This window comes from Dendrobates tinctorius, unplaced genomic scaffold (genome assembly GCF_039654945.1).
Source record: "Dendrobates tinctorius isolate UK_male_01 unplaced genomic scaffold, ASM3965494v1 ptg000064l, whole genome shotgun sequence".
Classification (NCBI taxonomy): Eukaryota; Metazoa; Chordata; class Amphibia; order Anura; family Dendrobatidae; genus Dendrobates; species Dendrobates tinctorius.
In genome coordinates, this window is record NW_027361732.1 from 36,538,602 (window position 1) to 36,559,296 (window position 20,695).

A 20,695-nucleotide genomic window follows, 5' to 3' on the forward strand; every position below is an offset into this window, starting at 1 on the left:
CCGTTTAAGAGACGCAATGAAGTTCTCACAATCAGAAACAGAGCCAGTCCAAATTAAGAAAATGTCATCAATAAAACGAAACCACGAAAATACATGTTCTTGAAAGTCAGGTGCTGGGTACACAAGCTCCGCCTCCCACCAACCCAAAAAAAGGTTGGCAAAGGAGGGGGCGCAGCGGGCACCCATCGCCGTACCTGACACCTGTCAAAAAAAAACAAAATCAAAAATGAAATAATTGTGTGTCAAAATGAATTTTAACAAACTGAGGAGAAAATCCTTGTGTCCCAAATCGCAATTAATCTGGTGGCTCAAAAAATATTCAACAGCCCTTAGTCCCAAATCATGTGGAATGTTTGTGTAGAGAGACTCAACGTCAATTACAACCAGTAACGCCGGACTTGACAGTTGAATAGAATTCAACTTGTGAATTAAGTCCAAGGAGTCTCTCAAATAAGATGTTAAATTCAGGACCAAGGGCTGGAGAAAAAAATCCAAATAGATGCAGGCCTTCTCTCCAAGACCCCCTATTCCAGCAACAATGGGCCTGCCCGGTGGATTAGATAGATCTTTGTGCACCTTAGGCAGTAAATAAAAGGTTGGCACAACAGGCTTTTTAACAAAAATGTAGTCCTTCTCCTGTTTTGTTATTACACCCTCATCGAGTGCAACACACAACAACCGTTCGAGTTTTCGGTTGAACATTTGTGTTGGATCCAATGGTAATTTGTGATAGTATTCACGATTATCCAGCTGTCTCCTGGCCTCACTGACATAAAGTTCAGTAGGCCAGAGAACAACATTCCCCCCCTTGTCAGCAATTTTGATCAAGAAGGTATCATTGGATTTCATGTCATATAAGGCCTTCTTGTCCATCAAAGTCAAGTTTGTCGGCTAGTGAGGTCCTGAGGAAGTTGTAAAATCTCATTCCTCATGACCTCAAAGAATGTTTTGACCGAAGGTATGATGCACAAGGGGGGGAAGTTGAAGAAGGATTTCTGTGGGGAAAACGCTTCCTACCTAGATCATTTTCATTAAGGAGGTCAAGCAAATCGAGGAATACACGTCTGTCAATCGATGAAGAGGTCTCCGGTAGCAAATCTGGTTTGCAGTGTAACGCCTGTAAAATGATTTTCCTACAAAATAAAAACAGGTCTTTAATTAACACAAATTTATCAGTAGTCTGCATTAGGGAAAATGTGAGACCCCGCTGTAAGACTGACCTTTCAGGGTCAGTCAGCGAGTGAGCAGACAAATTGATAACTTGAAGTTGTTGGCTACCAGCATCTACCGTTTGTATCTCCTCCTCTGGGTAGTCTGATGATTGCGTTGTCTCGTGTTTTTTCTTTTTCCGTCTCCCACACCTGGTCCGCCGTCTATGTCGCTGTTGTCTGATGCTAAAAAATCACTTGAGCTGTTCTCAGAGTGCGAGGCTAATGTGTTCTGGACCCTAGGAAAAATACCCCTTCTATTGCCTGAGTGCCTCCACTTATAAGCTAAGTCTTTCTCATAGTCCAGCTTATCACATGCTAGCTTGCTTCTTTTACCATCAATAATTGCCTTTTCATACTTAAGAATAATATCCTTAAGTTTGTGTTGAAAGGGTTGAACCTGAGTAACCAAGTCAAACATTTGTAACTGGGCTTCCAATCCCTTAATCTTAGTTTTCAGGGTAAGTAAAAGGTCCTTATTGTGTTGAATTAACAGATTAATTATAATTTTGGAGCACTGTGCTAGACCCGCCTCCCATGTAGTTTTGAATGAAGCCGTGACTTCCCAGGCAGGGAAGATCTGAACCCTCAACCCCCGTGGAAAAATAGAGATCTGGTTAATACTTTTTGTTGATAGATTGGCCGATTCTGAATGCAGCAATATCAAATATGTGCAAATTTGATTTTTTTTTATTGTTTTATTTTGAATGGGGCGTAAGTAGGGTGATTTGAACGTTTTTATTTTTTATATTTTTAAAACTTTTTTTTCTCTTTTTGCATGGTTCAATATTCTCCATGGTAGACTAGAAGCTGCCATTACCTGATCGACTGACATGTGCTGGGAAAGATGTGAGCTCACTGCCAGAACCCACATCAAGGGAGAGTGTCGGACATCGGCATACGATTATGCCCGATGTCAGAAAGGGGGTTAAAGGAGCATTCCCATCAATGTGTTTATCCTCTTATAATATTGCAGTCATCATATTATATAGCACTGTGTACTTACATTTGCTCATTTTATCTTTCTATCCAACTAATTCTCTTTTCTCTGCTCTATGTAGAAAAGGGAAATCTCTTGTACCTGTATGACTCATTTCCTTCTGCAACTCCTGACCCAGCTGTTTCGCTTCTTCCCTCAGCCATAAACTTTTGCAGTGATTCATGATTTGTGAAGAGAAAATTGACCTATTTCTACATAGAGCTGAGAAGGATTCAGTTTTTAGTCATGTGATGTTATAGATCAAATAGAAAAGAGAAGAATTAGCTGAGTAGAAAGGCAAAATTACCAATTGTAAATATACAGTACTTTAAAATATGATGATTGTGATATATAAGAGGACAGAATCTTTGATCAGAGTTCTTCTTTAAAGGGTCATGTATGAAAAAGTAAAGTTTGCAATGAAAAGAATGTATTGAAACACCAAACAATGTGTCACCAACTCAAAAAATAGATTTATATCCTTATCAACATTTCAGGCTCTAGATCAAACACTAATTAACCAAACATTGCACTCAAGAGTTGTCATCCGACAGCTATTTTGACTTCTCTATACATATGCTTGCTTAGCTAAGCATGCAATATTTTTGAATGGATAGCAGCCTAATTACCCTTTAAAACAAGGAATTGGGCATATTGAAATGTAACATACATGATCCTTTTGCTCTCAAGGGAGCTAAAATAAATACAACTGAACATCTAATATTAGACATGTGCAAATGAGTCAAGAGTAGTGTTCAGCGATACCTTCCGATATAGGGAAATATCGGATCGGATTGGATCGGACCGATACCCCAAAAATATCGGATATCGCTGATTCCGATACCAGAAACCAATGCAAGTGAATGGGACACAAATATCAGAATGAAAATAAACCCTTTCTTTCCTTGTAGGTTAATTCTACATGAAGGAAAACAACTAAGAATAATGTAGAATGTATTGGGGGAGGTGAAGGAGACATTAAAGGCATAGAGGTTTAGCCCAATCAAATGTTATAGCAGGAATTATTTTTTTTTAAAGACGTTCGGAGTTACAAAGATATTGACTATGTTAAGCTTTTTATATTTTGTCAGATATTTATGCTTCACTACTTCCATGCTCTTCACCTTCTTTTTTATTTCTCCCACACTTTCTCCATCATCCTCAGCAGCAGCATCTTTTTCATCAACTTCTTCTTCACCTTATTCATCTTCTTCTTCACGTTCTTCCTATTATTCTTTTTTTACATTCTTCATATTCTTCTTATTCAACTATTATTCTTCTTCATATTCTACTTCTTCATCTTCTTCTTCATCATCATATTCTAATTTTTGACAGGCATTCCTGTAGTTGTTATTTATAAAAGTTTGAAGATTACACCTTCCGTTCTGCCTGTCACAAAAGAATTACAACAGGATTTGTCCGTGTTCAGTTTTGCCTGCAGCTGGAGGTGTTTTTTAGGGGCACCACGAGGAGGAACGGACTCACCCCCATACACTGCTTAGTCTTCTCCTGCTCATAATTTAGATAATATCTTTTGCTCTGATTTTTAGTCTTATGCTTAATGTTCTTCTGCTTTTTGTTCTGCAGCTTCTTGTTCTTCTGCTTCTTGGTCTTCTGTCTCTTGTTCTTCTGTATCTTGGTGGTTGTCTTCTTCCTCTTGGTCATCTTCTTCAGGGTCATCTTCTAGGTCTTCTTCGGGGTGGTCTTCAGGGTCGTCGTCTTCGGGGTCGTCGTCTTCCCTGGGGTGATCTTCAGGGTCGTCGTCTCCAGGGTAGTCATTTTCGGGGTGGTTGTCTTCTTCGGGGTGATCTTCAGGGTCATTGTTTTCAGGGTTGTCATCTTCTTCGGGGTGGTCTTCAGGGTCATCGTCTTTAGGGTCGTCGTCAGGGAGATCCAGAGTGATTACCAAAAACCATTTCAAAAAGCTTGAACTTGGAAATGTAGCAGAAGGTACAAGAAGGCTGAGGAACTGCTGAGAACCAGCTGACGGTACTGGAACCTGGATGGGTAGCCGAAGATACAAGAGCCAATGGAATTACCAAGGACCAGCTGACTGGAACCCGGTTACTAAGCAGGAGGTACCTGTGCCAGAAAGCACTACCAAGGACCAGTAGACGTTGGTGGAACTTGGATACCTAGAAGGAGGCACCTAAGCCAAAGGCTCTGCCTGGAACCAGCTGACGTTACTGGAACCCAGGGGGACATATTCAAGATTGACTTCCAAAGAACCAGCTAATGGTACTGGAACTCAGATAGGCAGCAGAAGGTATACATGAAAAAAAAGTTGCAAGGCCGCGAGCCGACCGGAGTTACTGAAACCCACAGTCCTACAGGGGGAGCTTGTCCTATTGGCACTACAGAACCAGCCTTCATTGCCAGATCCCACAGCCCACATAGGAAGCACCTAAACTACAGGCATCATAGAGTCGGCTAACCCGACCGCAACACGACAGGACAACGTGACGTTGACACTACCCGGAAACTGCTGGCGTGCTGGAACCAGGCTGGGCAGGAGGGAGTACCCATGCCAAGGACACTTCTGAGCAGCAACTGGCGGTGTTGGAGCCCAGGGATTTCAGGAGAAACAGAGTGTAGCCAGAGGCCTAACTGGAGCAAGTTTAATATCTGTAGTAGTGTGAGTGTGGTCGGAGCAGGAGAAATTGCCCGACACACAGCAGGGGATCAACTGACGTTACTGAACCCCAATAACACAGGAGCAAGTGTTGACTGTGCAGACGGCACTTCTGAGCAGCAACTGGCGGTGTTAGAGCCCAGGGATTACAGTAGAAACAGAGTGCAGCCAGAGGCCTAATTGGAGCAAATTTAATATCTTTAGTAGTGTGAATATGGACAGAGCAGGCGAAATTGACAGACACACAGCAGGGGATCAACTGACGTTACTGAACCCCAATTACACTGGAGCATGTGTTGACTGTGCAGGTGGCACATCTGAGCAGCAACTGACGGTGTTGGAGCCCAGGGATTACAGGAGAAACAGAGTGTAGCCAGAGGCCTAATTGGAGCAAGTTAAATATCTGTAGTAGTGTGAGTGTGGTCGGAGCAGTAGAAATTGCCGGACACACAGCAGGGGATCAGCTGATGTTACTGAACCCCAATAACACAGGAGCAAGTGTTGACTGTGCAGATGGCACTTCTGAGCAGCAACTGGCGGTGTTGGAGCCCAGGGATTACAGTTCAGGTGGTAGAAGCATGAACACAACAGGAGACCTGGATTCTGTTGCCAACCAATTATTTAATCTGGAAGAGGACTGGCAAATTCCTGCGAGATCCAGGCCTTGTTCATTTTCAGAAAAGTAAGCCGGTCAACGTTATCGGAGAATAGTCGCATGCGACGGTCTGTTAGTACACCACCTGCGGCACTAAAGACTCTTTCGGATAATACACTAGCAGCAGGGCAAGCCAGCACTTCCAATGCATACTGGCTAAGCTCTGGCCATGTATCCAGCTTAGAGACCAAAAACTTGAAGGGGAAGAGCCGTGTGGGAGAACACTGAGAGGGCAAGAAATGTAGTCTGTCACCATCTGATGGAAACATTGCCTCCTGCTGACTGGAGCCATCTGTGATGGTGTAGACATTTGTCGCGGGGACACAAAACTTTGCCACATTTGGGCCATACTGGTCTTGCCTTGTGCTGAGGCGCTGCTTCCGCTCCCTCTTTGCACAGAGCTTCCTCCACTGCCTCGACGCACTGAGCTGCTTTGTAAAGCACTAGAAGCACTGCTCTCGGGTGGAATGGAGAACATGATGGAATGCACCAGTGTGTCTTGGTACTCCTGCATTTTACGCTCCCAGTTCAATGGTGTTATGAGGCTTTGTAAGTTGTCCCAGTAGCGAGGATCTAGGAGGGTGTACACCCAATAATCAGCCGTGTTGAGAATGTGGGTGATGTGGCGGTCGTTATTCAGGCTCTGCAGCATGAAATCAACCATGTGCTGAAGACTGCCAACTGGCCAAGAAATGCTGTCCCCTGCTTGAGGCGTCATCTCTGCCTGCTCTGCATTACCCCACCCTCGCTCTACATACTGACTACTAGAGCATTGTGTACCTCCATCCTCTGGACAGATGTCTTCCTCCTCCATTGACTCCTCATTCTCCTCACAAAGTGTCCCCTGCCTAGGCCTTTGTGAGGAACCACGTTGCGCAGACTGTCCAGAAGCAGATGGCATTTGTGACTCCTCATCCTCCACCTCTTCCACAACCTCCTCCCTTAGTGCTTGCAGTGTTTTTACAAGCAGGCAGATAAGGGGGATAGTCATGCTGACTAGTGCATCATCTGCACTCGCCATCCACGTGGAATCATCGAAGGCATGCAAAACGTGGCAGATGTCCTTCATAGAGGCCCACTCAGTGGAGGTGAAGTGTGAACGGCGCGCAGTGCGACTTGTTTGCGCCTGATGCAGCTGGTACTCCATTACTGCTGCCTGCTGCTCACACAACCTCTCCAACATATGTAACGCTGAATTCCACCTGGTGGATAGGTCACATATGATGCAATGTTCCAGAAGGCAGAATCGGCGATGCAGAGCTGCAATGCGTGATGTTGCCATGCTGGAACGCCGCAAGTGAGCGCACTCTATGCGGACCTTGTGCAGCAGTGCATCAAGATCCGGATAGTCCCTCAAAAAACTGCACGACCAAGTTGAGCACATGTGCCAGACATGGGATGTGAGTGAGGTTGCCTAGGCCCAGAGCTGCCACCAGATTTCGGCCATTGTCACACAATACCATGCCTGGCTGAAGATTCGCTGGCACAAACCACACGTCGCTCTCCTGCTTGATGGCATTCCAGAGCTCCTGCGCCTCTTTCCCCAAAGAAATTAATTTCAATATGGCCTGTTGACGTTTGGCCACAGCTGTGCTCATATCGGTCGTAACAGGAAAGCGTTCACGGGTCCATGTGGAGGTAGACTGTGATGGCTCCTGCAGCGCTGATTCAGAGGAACTGGAGTATGAGGAGGAGTCAATGTGTACAGACTGGATTCCTGCCATCCTTGGAATTGGCAGAACACGTACAGCGCCACTCTCAATATCTGTACCCGGCTCCACAACATTTACCCAATGGGCAGTGAGGGAAAGATATCATCCCTGTCCATGGTTAATGGTCCACGCATCAGTGGTCAGGTGGACCTTGGTACTGACGGCGTATAGTAGCGCATGTTTAATTTTTCCCTCCACATGCTTTTGCAGGGCAGGGACGGCTTGCCTGCTGAAATAAAAGTGGCTGGGCACGTTGTATTGTGGGACTGCCAATGCCATGAAGTTACGGAAAGTGTCAGTCTCCACCAGCCTGAATTAGAGCATTTCAAGGGACAGTAGTTTTGCAATGCCAGCATTCAGAGCCTGTGCTCAGGGGTGGTTTGCCGAGTATGGGCGCCTTTTCTACCATGCCTGTGCTACCGATGGCTGTAGACTGGCCTGGGAGTGTGAGGATGACATGGAACGTGGTGCTGTGGGTGGAATGACACTGTGTCTCTGTACAACAGTGCCAGAAGATCTTCCGTGGTGATCCTGTGAGGAAGCCAAACAAACTGTGTGTGAGCTGGAGGTAGAGGCTACAACACAAGGTGAAGAGGTGGTAGGTGGCACTGTAGGTTGGCCAAGGTCTTCAGTGTATCTTTGTAACTCCACCACGTGCTTGGTCCGCACATGTTTCCACATATTTGTGGTATTGAGGTTGCTGACACTTTTCCCTCTTTTCACTTTCTGATTACACAGCTTGCATTTGACAAAGCAAATGTCATCTGCAACTGTGTTAAAAAAGGACCAGGCACTGTAAGTCTTTGGAGCACCCGTTTTTGGTTTTGGAAGAGGCATGATCCTAATGGGTGCCGAAGTGGAGGCTACAGGCAACCGAGTCTGCCCCCTCCCTCTCCCTCCTTTTTTGGCCGTTTGGGGAATCTCTTCCTCAGAGAAGCTCCCACCACCTTCCTATACCTCACGCCATAATGGGTCAAGGACCTCATCATCTACACTACCCTCTTCAAACGACTGCTTCTCCTGGGTAGTCTCGACAGGACAGTACACACCAGAAAGTGGCACCTGAGTCTCATCATCAGAAGCGTACTGAGGTGTGTTGACCATAGGCACTGGCCCATCCGCCTCTTCAGATTCAGAGAGACAAAGCTGTTGCGCATCACTGCATACTACCTCTTCTTCAAATTCTCGAATGCTGCTTGGCTGGCCTCCTCTTTCCAAGACAACAGATTCAGAGAACAGAAGTAGAGATGGCTCCTGTCCAGGGCTCTCTGGCTGCCTGGGCAATTTGGCAGGTGGTGAAGAGACAGATGGGTGCTCTTCAGTGCTCTTGACCTGAGAGGATCTGGAACTAATTGAAGTCGATGCGTTAGCTGCCATCCATCCGACAACGGCTTCAATTTGTTCGTCCCGCAGCAGTGGAGTACGGCGAGCTCCTACAAAGCTTCACATAAAGGACTGTTCCCTGGTAAAACTGGGGGATGCTGAGTCACTGGTGCCCGCAGCAGGCACAGAATCCCCACGTCCTCTCCCTGCAGAAACTTCATGCTCATGACCACGTGCCTTACTCCCTGCCTTCTTCATCTTGGTAGACAGGTAAAGATAGGCAGAAAAGTACTAAGGGCTTAGTGTGCTTATTCCTGAACACCTGCTAACAAGTATAAGAAACACTAATTTCATAAAGTGTGGGCTAGACTTTAATATGAGCTAATGTGGCCTACACAACTGTAAAGTGGAGTGTTTGGTGAACTTTATTAACTGCAGAAGGCTGCAGAAAGGCTCCTCTATCTACTCCTATATAGTGTTTGCAAATATTCTAGCTGGATACGGATGGAACCACACTAATAGGAGAAATCTGGAAAAATGAGCAGCACTAATGCAAAAAGGACAATGTATGAGGCAGTGACGCATGGTGAGCGGACTACAACTGGAGGTGGCTGCAGAACACACTACAGCGTGAGCTGCACTCACACACAGAGACCTCGCAAACAGCCATGAACAGCGCTGCAAGGCTGCAGAAAAGCTCCTCTATCTACTCCTATATAGTGTTTTCACGCAATCTAGCAGGATACGGATGGAACCAAACTAATAGGAGAAATCAGGAAAAATGAGCAGCACTAATGCAAAAAAGGACAATGTATGAGGCAGTGACACACGCTGAGCGGACTACAACCGGAGGTGGCTGCAGTACACACTACAGCATGAGCTGCACTCACAAACAGAGACCTCGCAGACAGCCGTGAACAGTGCTGCAAGGCTGCAGAAAAGCTCCTCTATCTACTCCTATATAGTGTTTTCAAGCAATCTAGCTGGATATGGATGGAACCACACTAATAGGAGAAATCAGGAAAAATTAGCTGCACTAATGCAAAAAAGGACAATATATGAGGCAGTGACACACGCAGAGCGGACTACAACAGGAGGTGCTGCAGAACACACTACAGCGTGAGCTGCACACACACATAGAGACCTCGCAGACAGCCGTGAACAGCGATGCAAGGCTGCAGAAAAGCTCCTCTATCTACTCCTATATAGCGTTTTCAAGCAATCTAGCTGGATATGGATGGAACCACACTAATAGGAGAAATCTGGAAAAATGAGCAGCACTAATGCAAAAAAGGACAATGTATGAGGCAGTGACGCACGCTGAGCGGACTACCACCGGAGGTAGCTGCAGAACACACTACAGCGTGAGCTGCACTCACACACAGAGACCTCGCAGACAGTCGTGAACAGCGCTGCAAGGCAAAAGAAAGGTTCTCACACAGTGGTTGCTAAAGTAGCCTGGGTAAAGCACAATAAAGCAAATCGCTAGCTCAAACTCTCCCTCAGAGTCAGACCAGCAGCGTCCTGTCCCTAAGTAAATTCACAGCAGAGTGAACCCAAAATGGCGGTGGCGGCTTTTATAGTGCATCATGACATCATTTCAGCAGCCAATCACAGCTATGCCATTTGTTAACATGCCTAACATGCATAACAGGATGTTCCCACACTTCTTAGGACTCCTCATTGGCTGAATAAAATCAAACTGGCTCATTGCATTATGGGAACTTCCGATTCCGGTATTCGATATTCTAAAAGTATCGAAACTCAGTATCTGAACTCCGATACCGTGAATATTGGCCGATACCCAATATTGCAGTATCGGAATGCTCAACACTAGTCAAGAGTCAAATTTTCCTTTTCACGTTGATTTCCGAGGAAATTTAATTTGCAGCAAAGTTATTCTGCTCAAATTTAATGTCCCACATTATGGTCTGTGATCTCTCCAGATGCAATAACATAATAAAAGCAATATTTAAAATGACAAAAAATGCTTAAATTCACCTTTCTGCACCACTCTCCAGCCCCTCAACTCCTCTATGGTACCTGACCAGTCATTGTCACATTTTCTTATCCCCACTGCGAAGAGGTGAGTATAAATATTATTTGTATTTCTAAATCTTTGATGGTTCCTTATGGTTCAGAGCCTACTGTTTTGCTAAATTAAAACAGAAGCAAATTACAAAAAACTGCATTTTGACAAATGCATAGTGTTTGTAATATTTGAGTTGATTCAATTCTACTTAAATATATTTACTCATCTCTATCTATTATGCTTCCTATGGTCAGGAGAGTCTTCTCTCACCTAGACTCCTATTTAGATACTGTAAAGCCAACCATACATATTAGATGGCTATTGTTCAGCATGCAGCCATCTCGCCAATCACTTACATACATAGATGAGTCAGCTCGGCTGAGCGCCCCTATGCCCTGTCATTGAAAGCCACCAACAGACATCTTTTCTATCTATCTCCAGTCCAGAATGGGACATCAATAGTGTTGAGCATTCCGATACCGCAAGTATCGGGTATCGGCCGATATTAGCTGTATCGGAATTCCGATACTTAGTTCCGATACTTTTTTCATATCGAATACCGGAATCGGAAGTTCCCATAATGCTAGGAGCCCGCTCGATTTGATTCAGCCAATGGGGATCCTCAGAAGTGTGGGCACATCCTGTTAGGCATGTAGGCATGTTAACTACTGGCATGGCTGTGATTGGCTGCTGAAATGATGTCATGATGCACTATAAAAACCGCTGCAGCCGCCATTTCTGGTCACTCTGCTGTGAATTCAGTTAGGGACAGGCTGCTGTTGAAGACTGTGAGGGACAGTTAGAAATAGCGATTCTAAAAACAATATTGTGCTTTATCCAGGCTACATAAACCACCACTGTAGCTTTCTTTTGCCTAGCAGCAGTGTTCACAGCTGTCTGCAAGGGCTGTGTGAGTGCAGACCCACGCTGTGTAGTGTGTCCTGCAGGCACGTCTGCTTGTAGGCCGCCCAGCGTGTGTCTCTGCCTCATACACATTTTTCTTTTATTGCTGCTTTTTTTTTCTCCTGTATAGTGTGCTTCCATACGTATCCATATACGTTGGTTGCAGACACTAAAGGAGTGGACAGCGGAGCCTTTCAGCAGCCTTTCAGTGCTATAGCCCATTTCTCTGCACTGTTTTTGGCTGTCTGATAGGTCTCTCTGTGTGTGAGTGCAGCTCACGTTGCAGTGTGTTCTACAGCCACCGCTAGCTGTAGTCCGCTCAGCGTGTGTCACTGCCTCATACATAGTCCTTTTTTTGCAGCTAATTTAGCCAGATTTTTGCTCCTATATTAGTGTGCTTCCAACCGCATCCATTGTCATTGGTTGGTTGCAAACACTATATAGGATTAGATAGAGGAGCCTTTTTGCTGGCTTGTGCCTTTCAGGGCCAGCCAGACTAGTATCACCCTATTTTTTGGAGCCTCATCAATTGCATTGTAGGTTAGCTTCCTGCATTGTAATCGCTCCAAAAAGTTTGTGATACTATAGCTTTCAAACTTTGGTCACATCCTTTTCTTTTCCCCCTCCCAAAAAAAAGGAAATAAAGTTCACCAAACACTCTACTTTACAGTTGTCTAGGCCACATTAGATCATATTAAAGTGTAGTACACACACTCTTAGCCAAATTAGTGTTTCTTATACTGGTTAGCAGGTGTTCAGGAATAAGAACACTAAGCCACCCCTTTTTTACTTTTCTGCCTATCTTTATCAGTCTACCAAGAAGAAGAAGGCAGGGAGTAAGGCACGTGGTCGTGGCCGTGGAGTTTCAGCAGGGAGAGGACGGGGGGATTCAGCAGGGAGAGGACGTGGGGATTCGGTGTCTGCTGCGGCCACCAGTGACCCGGCATCCCCCACTTTTACCAGGCAACAGTCCTTCATGCGCAGCTTTGTAGGACCTCGCCGTACCCCACTGCTGCGTGACGAACAAATTGAAGCCGTTGTCGGATGGATGGCAGCTAACGCATCCACTTCAATGACTTCCGCATCCTCCCAAGGCCAGAGCACTGAAGAGCAACCATCTGTCTCTTCACCACCTGCCAAATTGCCCAGGCAGTCTGAGAGCCCTGGACAGGAGCCATCTCAATCTTTACTTCTGTTCTCAGAATCTGTTGGCTTGGAAAGAGGTGGCCAGCCAAGCAGCATTCTAGAGCGTGAAGAAGAGGGAGTATGCAGTGATGCGCAACTGCTTTGTCCCTCTGAATCTGAAGAGGCGGGTGGGCCAGTGCCTATTGTCAGCACACCTCAGTGCTCATCTGATGATGATGAGACTCAGTTGCCAATTTCTGGTGCGTACGTTGCTGGCGAGACAACCCAGGACCAGCCGGTGCTTGAAGAGGGGAGTGGAGATGATGAGGTCCTTGACCCATCATGGCGTCAGCCACAGGAAGGTGGTGGGAGCAGCTCTGAGGAAGAGATTCCCCGAACGGCCAAAAGAGGAGGGAGAGGGTGGGGGCAGACTTGGTTGCCTGTAGCCTCCACTTTGGCACCCGTGAGGAGCAATCCTCTTCCAAAACACAAAACGGGCGCTCCCAGGACTTGCAATGCGTGGTTTTTTTTTGACACAGTTGCAGATGACATTTGCTTTGTCAAATGCAAGCTGTGTCATCAGAAAGTGAAACGAGGGAAAAATGTGAGCAACCTCAATACCACAAATATGTGGAAACATGTGCGTACCAAGCACGAGGTGGAGTTACACAGACACACTGAAGATGTAGGCCAACCTTCAGCAGCACCTACCACCTCTTCAGCTCGTGTTGGGGCCTCTTCCTCCAGCTCACACACAGCTGGTTCGGCTTCCTTACTGGAATGCCATGGAAGAACCTCTGCCACTGTTGTCCAGAGACCCAGTGAAATTCCACCCACTGAACCACGTTTGCAGTCATCAGCACACTCCCAGGCCACTCACCAGCAATCGGTAGCACAGGCATGGGAGAAAAAGCGGCCATACTCAGCAAACCATCCCCGAGCACTGGCTCTGAATTCCGGCATTGCCAAACTACTGGCCCTTGAGATGCTGTCATTCAGGCTGGTGGAGACTGACACCTTCCGGAACTTTATGTCATTGGCAGTTCCACAATACAATGTGCCCAGCCGCTTTTATTTCAGCAGGCAAGCCGTCCCTGCCCTGCAAAAGCATGTGGAGGGAAAAATAAAAAAATGCGCTACTAAATGCCGTCAGTAGCAAGGTCCACCTGACCACCGATGCGTGGACCAGTAGCCATGGACAGGGACGATACCTTTCCCTCACTGCCCATTGGGTCAATGTTGTGGAGCCGGGTACAGATCAGGAGAGTGGCTCTGTACGTATTCTTCCAACTCCAAGGATTGCAGGAATGCAGTCTGTACATATTGAGTCCTCCTCCTACTCTAGTTCCTCGGAATCAGCACTGCGTGAGCCTGTTAGGCCAGATATGAGCACAGGTGTGGCCAAACGTCAACAGGCCGTCCTTAAATTAATTTCTTTGGGGAATCGGAGCCACACAGCACAGGAGCTCTGGAATGCCATCAAGCAGGAGAGCGATGTGTGGTTTGTGCCAGCGAATCTCCAGCCAGGTTTGGTAGTGAGTGACAATGGCCGAAATCTAGTGGCAGCTCTGGGCCTAGGCAACCTCACTCACATACCATGTCTGGCACACGTGCTCAATTTGGTCATGCAGAGCTTTCTGAGGGACTATCCGGATCTTAATGCACTGCTGCACAAGGTTCGCCTAGAGTGTGCTCACTTGCGGCGTTCCAGCATGGCAAGATCGCGCATTGCATCTCTGCAACGACGATTCCGCCTGCCAGAACATCGCATCATATGTGACCTCCCCACCAGGTGGAATTCAACGTTACATATGTTGGAGCGGTTGTGTGAGCAGCAGGCAGCAGTAATGGAGTACCAGCTGCATCAGGCGCAAACAAGTCGCACTGTGCGCCGGACACACTTCACCACCACTGAGTGGGCCACTATGAGGGACATCTGCCAAGTTTTGCGTGCCTTCGATGACTCCACGTGGATGGCCAGTGCAGATGATGCACTAATCAGCATGACTGTCCCCCTCATCTGTCTGCTTCAAGAAACCTTACAAGCACTAAGTGAGGAGGTTTTTGAAGAGGTCGAGGATGAGCAGTCAGAAATGCCATCTGCTTCTGGCAAATCTGCGCAACGTGCTTCCACACAAAGGCCCAGGCAGGGGACACTTAGTGAGGAGGATGACGAGGAGTCAATGGAGGAGGAGGAACACATCTCTCAGAGGAAGGAGGTACACAAGGCTCTAGTAATCAGTGTGTACAGTGAGGGTGGGGTGATGCTGAGCAGGCAGAGATGCTGCCTCAAGCTGGGGACAGCGTTTCCGGTCCAGTTGGCAGTCTGCAGCACATGGTTGATTTCATGCTGCAGTGCTTGTTAAATGACCGCCGCATCGCCAACATTCTCCACACGGCTGATTATTGGGTGTACACCCTCCTAGATCCTCGCTACCGGGACAACTTACAAAGCCTCATACCACAGTTGAACCGGGAGTGAAAAATGCGGGAGTACCAAGAAACACTTGTCCAGGCCATCATGTTCTGCATTCCCCCCGCAAGTGTTGCTGGTAGTGCTTTTCAAAGCAGCCATGTGGGTAGAGGCAGTGGAGGAAGCTCTGCACAAAGAGGTAGCAGAGGCAGTGCCTCAGGACAAGGCAAGGCCAGTATGGCCCAAATGTGGAAAAGTTTTGTGGGACCGCCACAAATGGCTACACCATCACAGACGGCTCCAGTCAGCAGGAGGCAACGTTTCCGTCAGATGGTGACAGACTACTTGTCGTGCCCTGTAAGCTGGATACATGGCCAGAGCTTAGCCAGTATGCATTGGAGGTGCTGGCTTGCCCTGCTGCCAGTGTATTATCGGAACGTGTCTTTAGTGCTGCAGGTGGTGTGGTAACAGACCGTCGCACGCGACTATCCGCCGATAACGTTGACCGGCTTACTTTTGTGAAAATGAACAAGGCCTGGATCTCACCTGAATTTGCCAGTCCTCTTCCAGAATAAATAATTGGCTGGCAACAGGATCCAGGTCTCCTGTTGTGTTCATGTTTCTATGACCTGAACTTTATTTCCTGGGCTACAGCAACGCCCGTTGTTGCTCAGAAGTGCTGTCCGCACAGACAAAACACTCGCTCATGTGTAAGTGGGGTTCGGTAACGTCAGCTGATCCCCTGCTGTGTGTATAGCAAAGTGTCCTGCTCCTTCCACAGTCAAACAACCTCAGATTTACACCTGGCTCCAAGTAGGCCTCGGCCTACTACCTGATTTTCCCTGGGCTCCGACACCGCCAGTTGGTGCTCAGAAGTGCTGTGCGCACAGACAAAACACTCGCTCATGTGTAAGTGGGGTTCGGTAACGTCAGCTGATCCCCTGCTGTGTGTACGGCAAACTCTCCTGCTGCCTACAACTTCTGACTACCTCTGATTTAATATGTTCTCTGATTTGCCCTCTGTCTCCACTCTGTTTGGAGTATTTCCTCCGGCCTACAACACCGCCTGTTTCTGCTATCAAGTGCCGTCTGCACAATCCACACTTGTTCCTGTGTTACCTGGGTCCTGTAACATCTGCTCATCTCCAGAGGTGAGCACGGCAATGTCTCCTGCTTTGTCTACATTCCCACTACTTGTAGTGGAAATGTGGACAGAGCAGGAGACATTGCCTGACTCACCTCTAGGGAGAAGCTGGTGTTACAGAACCCCAGTAACACAGGAACAAGTGTGGGTTGTGCAGATGGCATTTCAGAGCAGCAACTGGCGTGGTTGGAATCCAGAGGAAATACTCGAAACAGAGTGAAGACAGAGGCCTAATTGGAGTACGTTGACAGTTAGTAGTAGTCTAGAAACAATCGCAAACTGCCACCAAGTAGGCCTCGGCCTACTACCTGATTTTCCCTGGGCTCCGACACCGCCAGTTGGGCTCAGAAGTGCTGTCCGCACAGACAAAACACTCGCTCATGTGTAAGTGGGGTTCGGTAACATCAGCTGATCCCCTGCTGTGTGTATGGCAAAGTGTCCTGCTCCCTCCACAGTCAAACAACCTCAGATTTACACCTGGCTCCAAGTAGGCCTCGGCCTACTACCTGATTTTCCCTGGGCTCTGACACCGCCAGTTGGGCTCAGAAGTGCTGTCCGCACAGACAAAACACTCGCTCATGTGTAAGTGGGGTTCGGTAACGTCAGCTGATCCCCTGCTGTGTGTACGGCAAACTGCTGCTGCCTCCAAATTCAAACAGCGTCTTATCTTAAACTGCCTCCAAGTTGGCCTCAGCCTACAAAATGACTATCCCTGGGCTCCAACATCGTCAGTTGTTGCTCGGAAGTGCTGTCCACACAGAAAAACACACTCGTTCATGTGAAAGTGGGGGTCGGTAACGTCGGCTGATCCCCTGCTGTGTGGAGGGCAAAGTGTCCTGCTCCCTCCAAAGTCAAAATACCTCAGCTTTACACCTGGCTCCTAGTAGGCCTCGGCCTGCACCCTGATTGTCCCTGTGTTCCAGCAACGCTAGTTGGTGCTCGGAAGTGCTGTCCACACAGAAAAACACACTCGTTCATGTGAAAGTGGGGGTCAGTAACGTCAGCTGATCCCCTGCTGTGTGGATGGCAAACTGCTGCTGCCTCCAAATTCAAAATACCACAGCTTTACACCTGGCTCCTAGTAGGCCTCGGCCTGCACCCTGATTGTCCCTGGGCTCCAACAATGCTAGTTGGTGCTCGGAAGTGCTGTCCACACAGAAAAACACACTTGTTCATGTGAAAGTGGGGGTCAGTAACGTCAGCTGATCCCCTGCTGTGTGGAGGGCAAACTGCTGCTGCCTCCAAATTCAAACAACGTCTAATCTTAAATTGCCTCCAAGTAGGCCTCAGCCTACAAAATGACTATCCCTGGGCTCCAACATCGTCAGTTGTTGCTCGGAAGTGCTGTCCACACAGAAAAAAACACTTGTTCATGTGAAAGTGGGGGTCGGTAACGTCGGCTGATCCCCTGCTGTGTGGAGGGCAAAGTGTCCTGCTCCTTCCAAAGTCAAAATACCTCAGCTTTACACCTGGCTCCTAGTAGGCCTCGGCCTTCACCCTGATTGTCCCTGGGTTCCAGCAACGCTAGTTGGTGCTCGGAAGTGCTGTCCATACAGAAAAACACACTCGTTCATGTGAAAGTGGGGTTCGGTAACGTCAGCTGATCCCCTGCTGTGTGGAGGGCAAACTGCTGCTGCCTCCAAATTCAAAATACCACAGCTTTACATCTGGCTCCTAGTAGGCCTCGGCCTGCACCCTGATTGTCCCTGGGCTCCAACAACGCTAGTTGGTGCTCGGAAGTGCTGTCCACACAGAAAAACACACTTGTTCATGTGAAATTGGGGGTCAGTAACGTCAGCTGATCCCCTGCTGTGTGGAGGGCAAAGTGTCCTGCTCCCTCCAAAGTCAAACAACGTCTTATCTTAAACTGCCTCCAAGTAGGCCTCAGCCTACAAAATGACTATCCCTGGGCTCCAATATCGTCAGTTGTTGCTCGGAAGTGCTGTCCACACAGAAAAACACACTCATTCATGTGAAAGTGGGGGTCGGTAACGTCAGCTGATCCCCTGCTGTGTGGAGGGCAAACTGCTGCTGACTCCAAATTGTAACTACTTCAGATTTAAACATTCTCTGATTTGGCCTCTGTCTCCACTCTGTCTCTAGTATTTCCCCTGACCTCCAACACCGCCAGTTCCTGCTCACAGTTGCCGTCCACGCATTCCACACGTGTTCCTGTGTTACTGGGGTTCTGTAACGTCAGCAGATCCCCCAATATGTGTCCGCCACTGTCTCCTGCGCTGTCCACCTTCCCACTGCAAGCGGTGAAAATGTGGACAGAGCAGGAGACAGTGGCAGACACACATCAGGGGATCTGCTTTCATTACAGAACCCCAGTAACCCAGGAACACGTGTGGATTGGGCAGACGGCTGCTGTACGCATAAACTGGCGGTGTTGGTGGTCACGTGAAATCCTGGAAACAGAGTGGAGACAGATGCCTAATTGGAGCACGTTGACAGTCTGTTGTAGCCTACAAACAATCTAAAACTGCCACCAAGTAGGCCTCGGCCTACACCATAATTCTCCCTGGGCTCCAACAACGCTAGTTGGTGCTCGGAAGTGCTGTCCACACAGAAAAACACACTTGTTCATGTGAAAGTGGGGTCGGTAACGTCGGCTGATCCCCTGCTGTGTGGAGGGCAAAGTGTCCTGCTCCCTCCAAAGTCAAAATACCTCAGCTTTACACCTGGCTCCTAGTAGGCCTCAGCCTGCACCCTGATTGTCCCTGGGTTCCAACAACGCTAGTTGGTGCTCGGAAGTGCTGTCCACACAGAAAAAAACACTTGTTCATGTGAAAGTGGGGGTCGGTAACGTCGGCTGATCCCCTGCTGTGTGGAGGGCAAAGTGTCCTGCTCCCTCCAAAGTCAAAATACCTCAGCTTTACACCTGGCTCCTAGTAGGCTTCGGCCTGCACCATGATTGTCCCTGGGTTCCAACAACGCTAGTTGGTGCTCGGAAGTGCTGTCCACACAGAAAAACACACTCGTTCATGTGAAAGTGGGGGTCAGTAACGTCAGCTGATCCCCTGCTGTGTGGAGGGCAAAGTGTCCTGCTCCCTCCAAAGTCAAACAATGTCTTATCTTAAACTGCCTCCAAGTAGGCCTCAGCCTACAAAATGACTATCCCTGGGCTCCAACATCGTCAGTTGTTGCTCGGAAGTGCTGTCCACACAGAAAAACACACTTGTTCATGTGAAAGTGGGGGGTCGGTAACGTCAGCTGATCCCCTGCTGTGTGGAGGGCAAACTGCTGCTGACTCCAAATTCAAACAACGTCTGATCTTAAACTGCATCCAAGTAGGCCTCAGCCTACAAAATGACTATCCCTGGGCTCCAACATCGTCAGTTGTTGCTCGGAAGTGCTGTCCACACAGAAAAACACACTTGTTCATGTGAAAGTGGGGGGTCGGTAACGTCAGCTGATCCCCTGCTGTGTGGAGGGCAAACTGCTGCTGACTCCAAATTCAAACAACGTCTGATCTTAAACTGCATCCAAGTAGGCCTCAGCCTACAAAATGACTATCCCTGGGCTCCAACATCGTCAGTTGTTGCTCGGAAGTGCTGTCCACACAGAAAAAAACACTTGTTCATGTGAAAGTGGGGGTCGGTAACGTCGGCTGATCCCCTGCTGTGTGGAGGGCAAAGTGTCCTGCTCCCTCCAAAGTCAAAATACCTCAGCTTTACACCTGGCTCCTAGTAGGCCTCAGCCTGCACCATGATTGTCCCTGGGCTCCAACAACGCCAGTTGGTGCTCGGAAGTGCTGTCCACACAGAAAAACACACTCGTTCATGTGAAAGTGGGGTTCGGTAACGTCAGCTGATCCCCTGCTGTGTGGAGGGCAAACTGCTGCTGCCTCCAAATTGTAACTACTTCAGATTTAAACCTTCTCTGATTTGGCCTCTGTCTCCACTCTGTCTCTAGTATTTCCCCTGACCTCCAACACCGCCAGTTCCTGCTCACAGTTGCCGTCCACGCATTCCACACTTGTTCCTGTGTTCCTGGTGTTCTGTAACGTGAGCTGATCCCCCAATATGTGTCCGCCACTGTCTCCTGCACTGTCCACCTTCCCACTGCAAGTGGTGGGAATGTGGACAGAGCAGGAGACATTGGCAGACAAACATCAGGGGATCTGCTGACATTACAGAACACCAGTAACACAGGAACACGTGCGGATTGGCAGACGGCTACTGTACGCATAAACTGGCAGTGTTGGTGGTCACGTGAAATCCTGGAAACAGTGTGGAGACAGATGCCTAATTGGAGCACGTTGACAGTCTGTTGTAGCCTACAAACAATCTAAAACTACCACCAAGTAGGCCCCGGCCTACACCATGATTGTCCCTGGGCTCCCACAACGCCAGTTGGTGCTCGGCAGTGTCTTTGGCACGGGGACTCCCTATTGCCCAGACTGGTTCCAGCACGCCTGCTGTTTCCGGGTAGTGTCAAGGTCACTATGCCACCAATCCGTTGTCCTGTCGTCTTGCGGCCGGGTTAACCGACTCTACGGTGCCTGCAGTTTAGGTGACTCCTATGTGGGCTGCGGGAACTGGCACTGAAGGCTGGATCCGTAGT

The 20,695-nt window shown here is 48.1% G+C and overlaps 1 protein-coding gene across 1 annotated transcript in view; it reads right to left on the minus strand.

The window, feature by feature from the left end:
• The window catches only part of LOC141094511 (protocadherin-9-like), a 1,849,542-nt gene that overhangs the window by 306,817 nt on the left and 1,522,030 nt on the right, over nucleotides 1–20,695 (minus strand). The window lies entirely within an intron of this gene.